The sequence below is a fragment of the Macrobrachium nipponense genome, chromosome 3, assembly GCF_015104395.2.
Source record: "Macrobrachium nipponense isolate FS-2020 chromosome 3, ASM1510439v2, whole genome shotgun sequence".
Taxonomy (NCBI): domain Eukaryota; kingdom Metazoa; phylum Arthropoda; class Malacostraca; order Decapoda; family Palaemonidae; genus Macrobrachium; species Macrobrachium nipponense.
Window position 1 is genome coordinate 128,447,199 of NC_087202.1, and position 11,307 is coordinate 128,458,505.

At 36.0% G+C, this 11,307-nt stretch overlaps 1 long non-coding RNA gene across 1 annotated transcript; it reads left to right on the forward strand.

Moving 5' to 3' along the window:
• Positions 1-1,508: 1,508 nt before the first annotated feature.
• LOC135222285 (uncharacterized) lies at positions 1,509-8,304 on the forward strand. Its single transcript, XR_010316261.1, has 3 exons — positions 1,509-1,584; positions 5,491-5,590; positions 7,037-8,304. It is a non-coding gene; the product is annotated as an uncharacterized LOC135222285 (long non-coding RNA).
• Positions 8,305-11,307: the final 3,003 nt, after the last annotated feature.

Genomic DNA, 11,307 nt, shown 5'->3' on the forward strand with positions numbered 1-11,307 from the left:
CAGATATTGCCCCAGTGCTCTGTTCTTGATGTTAACGCAGTCCTCTATACTTAGTAGTCCTCTCCCTCCTTCCTTTCGTGTTATGTATAGTCTGTCCGTATTTGCTCTTGGGTGTAGTCTTTGTGTATTGTCATATGTTCTGGTTTTTCTGATCTATGCTGCGGAGTTCTGCCTTCGTCCATTCCCACTATTCCTGCGCTGTATCTGATTACTGGCACTGCCCATGTGTTTATGGCTTTTATCATATTTCCGGCGTTGAGTTTTGACTTGAGTATTGCCTTGAGTCTCTGCATATATTCTTTCCTGATCGTGTCCTTCATCTCTTGGTATTTTATATCCCCTCCTTCCATCATTCCCAGGTATTTGTATTCTGTCTCATCTATGTGTTTGATGTTTCTCCCATCTGGTAGCTTTATCCCTTCAGTTCTCGTTACTTTGCCTTTTTGTATGTTGACTAAGGCGCATTTTTCTATTCCAAACTCCATCCTGATGTCCCTAGATACAATCCTTACAGTCTGGATTAGGGTATCTATTTCCTTGATGCTCTTACCATACAGCTTGATGTCGTCCATGAACATCAGATGGTTGATACTGTTGCCTCTTTTCTTGAGTTGATACCCGACATCCATCTTCTGTAGTACTTTTGTCATGGGAATCATGGCTACTACGAAGAGTAGTGGGGACAGTGAGTCGCCCTGGAAGATCCCTCTCCTGATATTAACCTCTGCTAGTCTTATTCCAGAGCTTGTAAGTATTGTATTCCAGTTGCGCATTGTTATTATTATTATTATTATTACTATTATTATTCAAAAGATGAACCCTATCCATATGGAGCGCCACCACAGCTAGGGGCCATATACTTAAAAATTTGACAAATTAATGAATAAATTAATAAATAAAAATGTATTAAACCTGATGCTAGAAAATGACGCACGAACTTCGTCACATTAGCTGTTCAACGTTGGCTTATCCTAACTTTTGACTCTACTACAATTATACATCAATGTGTATTTGTGTTCATTTGATATAGATAATTATATATAACTTACAAAGACCCTGAGGTGAATTGAGGTGCCCTCCAAATTCAGTGTTGTTGTTACTGGATCTTCTGAGATAAATAAGGTTTTTCAGATGCGATCTTCGTTTTACGACTAAAAAGCTGAATATTTGCATACTTTAATCATTATATTGAATTTTGAAGAATATTCTTTTTTTTTTATTTACCGTATCTATATCCATTTGTTTGCCTGTTAATAAAGTTTTCTTTTTTTTTTTTTTACTTAATTTGGGATGTAAAAATAATGTGTAAAGAAATTTCTGAAAATGGGATTTCGTCCCACCAGCCAATGGAAAGTCGTCTAAGAAGCCTTTTTGGCAAAACCCAACGATTTCAACCAATGAAAGGAGGCGTTAGAAGCAGCGGTGATGTTGTAGGCTTCTGATTGGTCAAAGGAATTCCTCCCGTCTCTCCTTTGGAAGCGGAAGGTTCAGTGTAGTTCCACACACGAACATCAGTGGACATTTTTGTCAACAGATGCTCACGAGGTAAAGGAATAGACTTTAGTGAAGAAGAAGGCATTTCAGGTTAGTTTTTCCCACATTCTTAGGGGATATTGTTATGTCCTTTCGAAGGGGTGTTGTGGTCAGGAATCAAGAATTTTGCAGTTTTCAAAAATTGTTAGCTGAGTGGAAACCCTTCGGAGCTGGATCGCCACTGTGTCATTCTTAAATATTTACTCGCATACCTCTTCAAAAATTTACTTTGTAAATTTCTCAGAACATTCTGGTGCTCTTGAACCTATTTGTGGTTTGGGGTCCATAGCTGAACATTTTCAGCGAGTGTAGTTAGGTGCTGAAGGAGGGGGGGGGGGGGTGGGGGGGGGGGGGGGGGGGGCGTTGTTTGGGCTGCTATTTAATCTTATTTTACCGGTCCTGGTAACATAGAAAAATATGCCCACTTGGGCAGAAACTGGCTTCCTTAGCTTCAGAGTATAGCCAAGGCTAAGAGCAAAGACTGTGTTAGAGGATTTAACAAAGATGTGGGAGGCAGGAAAACAGGTTGCAGTTGTGGAAGTTATGAGCAGGATCTACCACCAATTGATATGCCAATTGACCATAACTTCAACTTGACTGAATACACAAAACAGGATGTTTTGCCAAATATGCAGAATAATTGTTTTATTCCTACTGATACAGAATGATCTGCAGCTGAAGATGAAATAGAACCACCTACACTTCCAGAGCCCTGTGCAGTTCCAGAACCTGCTAATCCTACGTTAAACACTGTCACTTTGCCTCCAAATTCCAAAATCAATGAAAAGCGGGTAGACCCAAAGGGTCAAACAATGATATTCTAGGACTTCTCAAGAAAAAATCAAGACTTTATAAGCCAACTCCATTCAACAAGAAATCATCCCATGACAGGAATCTACTTATTCTTGGCTACTTTTTAAGTGCTATGGGTGGAGAGCTTCTCTCTGTAAATACTGTTGAACAAAAACCTTCTTCAATACCAACAGCATGTCTGGATGAAAATGTTTCAATCCATATGATCCGCAGATATTTTGATCCAGATGGTTGGAAAGCTGTGGAGCAAGTGTGTGGAGTCTTAGGATTGTCAGCACAGTGGGTGTGTGGGCTCTGTGGGCAGGATTTGAACGAGATGGATTCTGTGGTCTGTGACTGCTGTCGTCAGTGGGTGCACCCGAAGTGCACTGGTAGTAAAAGAACCATCTCCAAGGGCAAGTTTTGGACTTGCAGAGACCCTTAGGCCTGAATAATTGAGTCAGATGTATTACTGTGATTATGTGATTATAAATAAATGGATTTAATGTTTCAACTATTAGTATTGAAAGATTCAAAATGGTCTTAAAAATTATAAATATAAATAATCTTATTAGATCGGTTTTGTATATTTTTGCCTTAGTAGCATTATTAATAAAAATATTTAACGAAATAACCTAGGATCTATTTTACCAGAACCGGCAAAATAAGCATAGATTCATGTTTGGATATTTTACCGGAACCGGAAAAATAAGATTAAAAGCATGTTTGGATATTTTACCGGAAGCGGAAAAATAAAATTAAAATCATGTTTGGATATTTTACCGGAACCGAAAAAATAAGATTAAAAGCATGTCTGGATATTTTACCGGAAGCGGCAAAAAACTCGAAAAATTAGAATTTACTTAACTACTTTTTCTCTTTGGGTGACGATGGTAATCTATAGCCCTCTTGAATTCGTAACTTAATTCATCAATCATTCTGTAATTCACACAATTACTCGAATCAGCCACATACCTACTGTTTGAATTAGGGGAACAACCGTGATCACAGATGAATTGCTTGCCCACTGAGTGGCAGACGATAGCGATCAGTGAGACCCGGCTTATATTCCTTAAATTATTTGAAGGTATGGCTCTTAATTCAGGTTCGGAACAGTTTTTAACCTATTAATTCAAGCTCTTTGTAGTAATGTCACGACGCTTATCAAATATGACTATCAAAAGCACAAAAGAACGTATTCTTTGGAAGCTTAAATTTCAATTTCTCCGGGAATATGATCTATGGGGCTTGTTCCGTATGAACAGGGTTCATCTTCTCAATAATAACAAAATATTATATAGGTTTTTGCCCCAATTTTTCCCGTGGATTGGATTTACGAATGTTAGGTGATAGGTGAGGGACTTTAACACACGTACGTATGCACGCACTTGGGAGCGAGTGTTGAACGAACCCATTTGCATTCGTACATCTTCCGTGTCTTTTATCAGACACGAAAAGAAAGCTTTCCAATCAATCTTAAATCAGTTGTTTGCAAGTTTGACAGTTCCAAGCCTCTGCCACGCCCTCCTGATATTCTAAGAAAAATCCAGGATTCTCTCGATTCTGACCAGGATTAGGTTAGGATCAATTTAGTGGGCTTCTCTCTCTCTCTCTCTCTCTCTCTCTCTCTCTCTCTCTCTCTCTCTCTCTCTCGTCGTTAGAATCCTCGGGAAAGCTTAATATTAAATACCAGGTTTGTCCTATTGAATTTGTTATATATATATATATATATATATATATATATATATATATATATATATAAATATATATATATATATATATATATATATACATTCAGCCTACGTGACTTGACTTGTTTTTGGTTTGAGCTGGAATTATGCCAGCACGGGCTCTTGCTCATAGGGCAGCCCGTATGTAACAATCGATGATTTTATAAAAAAATTGTCGTGAATAAAATAAGTTAAAAATAATGGTGTGAAAACATAGATAACATGATCGTGAAGTGAAAAGTTGGAAGGTGTGTGTGTGTGTGAGACAGAGAGAGAGAGAGAGAGAGAGAGAGAGAGAGAGAGAGAGAGAGAACTTTTTTGAAGGTTTTAACTACGAGAGAGAGAGAGAGAGAGAGAGGGAGGGGGTGAGAGAGTGAGTTAGTGAGTGTCTTTCCTGGCAAGTCGAAGATAGCCAGTAATGAAAAAAAAAAATCAACAGAAATTCGGAAAATTACTTTTTGAGGCCCTACCGAGATTCCTCAACTTATTTGTCCACAATAATTATCTATCTAATAACAGCGAGGGACTTAGCTGTAATGTGGAGTTCATAGGAGGGCCACTGGTTTATGGAGGTAACAATTGAATGCTGGTCAAAGTGGAGGTGTCTGTCGTTTTGCCAGCCAAACCAGAGGTAGTAGACCATAGTTGCTAAAAGACATCCCAGCATCTCGTATGTATGCAAGAAAGCATCACAGCACTGCCTCCTGCACCCCCTCAGTATCCATCATATTGGCTGGAGGGGATATATGCCATATTAATTCACCCTTAATACTGTGGTTGCCTCTACAACCTTGACCCCCTTATTACAAAGTTGTCAGCTAAGTTAATTTATCTTCGTTTCAAGGTAATTCTTTGTAAGCTTTACACAGCACACTTACTGTACTGTACTGTAGAGTGCACACTAAGCAAACCTGATTTGTCCACCAAAGGCAGTAAGCATGGATAGATACTTCACTCATTGCCTAAGATATGTAACAGAGCTGAGTTCTAGAGAGGTTTAGGACAATCTTAACTACGTATATAGGAAGGGAAGGAAGGAACGAGAATTTTCATCCCGAATTGTTTAAGAAGGGGAGGAAGAAGGTTGTATATTCTAGAACGTTTAGGAAGGGTGGGGAAGAACTGGAACTTTCCTGTGTGGCTTATGAAGGGGAGGAAGGAACTGGAGATGTCCAGTGTGGTCCAGGGTGAGAAGGGAACTGGAAGTTTCCAGTGAAACTTAGGAATGGGAAGGGGAAGAGGAAATGGAACTTTACTGTGTGGTAATGATAAGATCTGGAGCTATCCATAGTATACCGGCTCAAGTCTCTCAATTCATTGCACATGCTTGATGGGTTACTTTAAGCCTCAAAATGCTGTACTTTACTAATGCCTTTGTTAGGCTTAGGGTTAGATTTAACAAAGACTGGATTTTAAATGAATCATTGCTTTTCAGGTCTCATTGCGTTTCGTGGGTGACTGGTCACGTCTAATCCACGACGACAAGTTTAACCTTTCTACACCAATAACATAATGTGGCAAATTATTCCTGAATGGTAAGGTAGTGTGTATTACTTTTTTTACCCCATTAATACTAAAAAGCATATGGCGTATGTACAATGTATCAGAAAATATCGGTATACAAACTAATGCTATAATTAATGTTTTGTTCATTCGATAACAAAATCAAACAGGTGGATTTCCTTTCCCAAATTACCGCAATGTTGTGTTACACGATAAGTTGCTCACTCGAATGTCAGTTGATTGAAAAATTCTGTGAAAACATTTAGATTCCTAAGAATTGCACCTAACAGTAACACAGAGTTTTGGAGGTTCCAAACAAAACTGGTTATTGCATTCATTTTTTCCAAATTAGTCATTAGACCCATAAATGAAATCTGCATCTTTATATTTTGTATTCATGAAGTCTGAGAAAATCAGCATTTGTCTGAATTGATGAAAAGTAGCACAAATTATTCCCATCTATCCATGAAAGCTTGGAGGACTTATGCAACAGACGTGTGTACATAATCATATGCAATCTTTAAGCTTTATCATGGACACATTATCCTCCATTTTGCTGAAAAGTAGCAAAATGGAGGACAGTATGTCCATGATAAAGCTTAGAGATTGCATATGATAATGTACACACATCTGTTGCATAAGTCCTCCAAGCTTTCATGGATAGATGGGAATAATTTGTGCTACTTTTCATCAATTCAGCCAAATGAATACAAAATATAAAGATGCAGATTTCATTTATGGGTCTAATGACTAATTTGGAAAAAATGAATGCAATAACCACTTTTGTTTGGAACCTCCAAAACTCTGTGTTACTGTTAGGTGCAATTCTTAGGAATCTAAATGTTTTCAAAGACTTTTTCAATCAACTGACATTCGAATAAGCAAGTTTTCGTGTAACACAACATTGCGGTAATTTGGGAAAGGAAATCCACCTGCTTGATTTTGTTATCTAAAATATATACAGCAGAAAGCTTTCGATGACCTGGACGGTCCTCCTTGTCAATTTCATTTGATATGACTCGTGTGAGTACGAGTCTTTTTTGAATGCGGTAAGTGTATCAAGAACCACGACTGATTAATTATACCTTTAGTAGTGTGGCAAAATCTGAAGCGTTAAACAACATTACATTCCAAATGTCATTTGCACAGTATGTGGCGTCGTAAAAGGAGTTCGTAGTTACCATGACTTTGTATCACTACAGAGGCGAGCTCTTACAGATGACTTTCAGGCTGCTGCCTTTTCCGACGTACTATAGACTTTTATTAATCAACTGACATTAAGTATATTAATTTTACAATATAATTTGTGCAGATATCTAAAATTTTAACTGGTGTCACTTTCCACACTACACTGCATTGAAGTCAAGTAAGTACGTATGGGAACTATATCTTATTCAACTCATTAAGGAAAAATTTCAACTTTTTCATTTCGTTTTCAAGTCAGTTTTGCTTTCTACAGAGATTTATTTCCTTTGTAGGGTCATTACTACAGGGCTTCTGTGTGAATTAAATTCTTTGAAGTATTCTGATGGTGTCTAAAGCAGACAGCTGATTTACGTAACTCAAGGGAATTTCTACAAATCAGAAATACTACAAACTTGAAGAAATTACTGGAAGAAGAGACAGCCAAAATGACTGCTGCTGGAAAACGAACAAGAACAGAGTATGGCATCGAATAACTCTCTTATGAAGGAAAGAACCGACAAGACAGAAAAAAAATGACACAGTATACATGCCAGAAACCCGTACTTTCACATAAAGATACCATAATCTTAGAGATACTATTAAAACTGTTAGTTCTGTAAGATTTATAGTCACGAGCAAGTGTTGTTTTATCAGAGTCATAACGGTGCCTTTTGGCCCAATGTCGAGTAGAGCTCAGCTTTGCTGCTTGTAATTTCTAAGTTGCATCGTCAACAAAAGTCTTTTTCATAAGAGGAAGTTCACTGTTGTCCAGGAGAGATGTTTTATTATTGAAACCTGCTACTGGTTTAATATTTCAGGATATATATACCGCGTTAATTTCTTCTAAGTTTAATGTACGTATCATGTAGCTTAGTTTTATTCAGGATGTATAGACTTTATTATACCTAAAGGTCATACCATCTCATTCTTAACTGATGGGCATTTACCTCGAATTTTTATAAGTTCACGTTCAACATGTTTCAAGATCCGTAGTTGCCTCGCTAAGGTTTCTTATCACTCTCATATCTGCTGTCAGTTAATTCATTATATGTCAGTCTATTTTGTATTTGAATTTTTCTATCAGCTGTTAGGCAGATCATTGTTTTGACATGTTTATTGTTACACTGAATTCCCTGCCAGTTTAGCAATAGTTATGTGGTACCTCAGCATTCAACAAAATTCATGGTCCTTTCTACATAAGATTCATTAGTTTTATTTCAATTTCTTACCACTTTAAAATGACTATTAGCCATCAATAATATATTCTGTAGGTTTCAGGACACATAGCTTGTTTTGCCTTGAATATTATATTAGTTTCTTATCAACCACAAGTAGCTTGGTGTATTCGGATACATATACGTACTTGATTTAATTTTCTTATTCGGTATATAATAGCTACCTGGCATTTTTCAGGATACATTTTCATTTGCATAAGATTCATAAGTTCAATATTATGGGTGAAAAATTAGTTTGTTTCAAAATACATAGCATATATTTTTATTTAAATCTTATAAGTTTGATAAAGATATGTCTTGAAATATAAAGAAGCCTTCGCTTGAATTTCTGAACAGTGTCACATCACTGCCAATTACTGCAGCTTAGTACATAACAATATTCAGGTATATAATTTTCATTTAATATCAGATAAACTTGAGTTCCACCATAGCGTAACATCAACTATTAGATAGTCAGGGCTACATTTTTATTATTTCATATCGAAAATCACGTATGTTCAAGGATAACGTTTTGTTCATCAACTTTCAGTTTTGATTTGCAGTGTCCAGGAGGTCATTGTTCAATCCATACTTGCCCGGATACGAAGATCACGTGAGATCAATAGTAGGTTATGCTTCTATTTTCAATTTATTTATTCACGATCAGTAACATGAAGTTCAGTTAGAAGGAATAGGTTTCGCTGATATTACGGAACATCTTCGTGACAGCAGATATAGTTAGGAATTGTTGTGTGTAGAAGAACCTGTGAGGTATTAATTACCCTTTATAAATTGGGTAATATTTATGGCTATGTACGTATTTTTCGTATTTGTCTATTATCTTTAATAAATCTAATAGATATTCTTAAACCAGCTTTTTATATGTTCCTCGTAACTTTAATCCATAGCTTGTCTCTTTGTTGATTTATATCAGAGTTCATTTGGAATTAATTTTTTGTAATAGTTATGGTGTCTTGCGTTTATGTGATATGTAAACGTTCGTGCTTGTACTTGAAAAACGTTTGCTTATGAAAGGCTTTTTCTTTTTAATTCAGGAGAGATATCTCAACCTGAAGCATTTAAACGTTTGCACTGTTAAGACAGGAGATATTTCATAATTAGTTTTTTAGTGTTATCTAAAACTTTATGGCATAAAGAACTTATTCTTTTCAAGTGATTCAACGAATCTCTGATTTTTGTACAAACCATGCCATGACAATTATACTTCTTGCTTAACATTAAACATACATCAATTAGAAGTTAATACTGTAACTACTGGAGAGTATCTTATCAAGAACATCATGATCATGGCATCTCTGCATATTTGAAGACACTGTTGCATGTGGTATTGTTGTCAAATGAACTGAAGATGAATGATTTGATAAGTAAACTCAAATTCCAAGCATTACTTTAAAGAGAATTTGAAATGACGTATTAACAAGAATATATGAAGTCACATTGAATGTGTTATTTGAGCATAATTGGGATTGTTATGCAAACTCCAAACTCGAACTATTTGAGTGGACGTTCAATAAGGTTAGGAATTGTTAACAGTTGTCTCTTAGAATGTGCTCTTCAAGTTTCAGTAGAATGTTTTTGTTATTATGTACTAATAAACATTTAATCCTCTAAATGTTACATTGATTGATAGACTTTTGGGGAAAATTAAAATCATCTTGCATCAAGACAATAATATTTTTACTGAATGTTTTCAAGAACTTTACTGTGAAAGAGAAATTCAGGAATTAGAATAGTAACTGTTTGGTTAATTGATATTATTACTTATGGATTATGGTTGCAAGTAGACATAACGTAAGAATGACTCACAATGAAGCCATGTAAACAAGGAGCCACATAAAGTACAGGTCATTTCAGCCACCAAAGAATTTTGAACAGTTGTCAAAAGTGACATTTTGCCAGAAGAGTTGTGTCTCAGCTTAGGAACTGAAGCATTAGGTATATCTTTGCTTTCCTTTGGCTTCGACATAAGTAGTTGAGAAATTTGCGTTTATTATCTCTGAAAGATAGGAGTTTGTAGATTTTTTTAATAACGTGCTACAATGTCTTAACATATGGAGATTTTTTAGGTTAAGGTATCAATATTTTCTTGTTTGTGTGCTTTGTATGTTTCTGCAATTCCCATTGAATTCAAGTGATTTGATTAGTTAACTGTTGTTAAAGATTCAACATTAAGATTTAGATAATTGAAAGTAAAAAAATTATTGCAATACTTAATTGTATTGATTTAAAGTTTGAATAATGGGAAAATTAATTATTACCTTTGTTTTTCTCAGCGCAGCAAAAAATCAAGAAAATTATGTCAGTGTACAATGTTTCCTCAGTACACAATATGGACTTTGCAGTCTAGGTTAGATAAACTTCGAATCTGGAGAATCATAGCTGTCCAGTTTTACCCAGTGGCCAACGTTAGAAGAAATATGAAGTGCCAATGTAATTTGCAAAGTTATTAGCTACAGGAACAGAATAAATTTGTAAAATCATATAAATAACAAAGATATTGTTCTTATGCTTCCTCTCACCTTTTCATTCCATTCTGACTAGACCTCTCTTCGTATGAACTTCAGTTCATACACTACATATTCAATGGCCATTTTCCCTCCAGTCTCCTGTTAACTGTTAAATCGAGAGACTTTCTGTATTTACAACAACAACTTTCTGTTTTTACTGGAGAGTAGTCTGATCACCTGAAACACTTGGGAGCAAGAAACTTTTCTACTTTTCATGTTACGAAGAAGCCCTCATGCTTTGCTTTAACGGATTCTCTCTTCTCTCTCTCCTCTCTCTCTCTCTCTCTCTCTCTCTCTCTCTCTCTCTCTCTCTCTCTGTCAGTGAAGCAACTCTAGACATTTTTTGCCATGTTAAAGTTCTCTGAAGAATCATTATATAGTTTTCCTAAGCGGCCTTATAGACCTCACAAGTTGAAAAGTATCATTCTCTACTGGCGAGTTCTAAGAACATTTGACTTTCTTTTCTGAACCCAAATAAACATAAACACACACACACACACACACTGCCGCTACTTCCAGTGATTACGTATCTCACTCTTACTATTTTCACATTTACATTCTTACTAAGAACACTAACTACACACCAAGGAGTTTCTGCCATTGCCTCCAGACACAGTGATTAGATACCTCACTCTTAACCAATCATTTTCACATTCAAATTCTTAATGTAAACACACAATCTATGCACTTATGAGTATTCATCTGTACATGAAAATAGACATTTGGATCTTGGATTGGTAGGGAATGAAACTCGAGTAAATATTTGGATATAAGATACTGTATTTGTCATAATATCCTGAAGTTAATTCCAGAGTTTTTTTG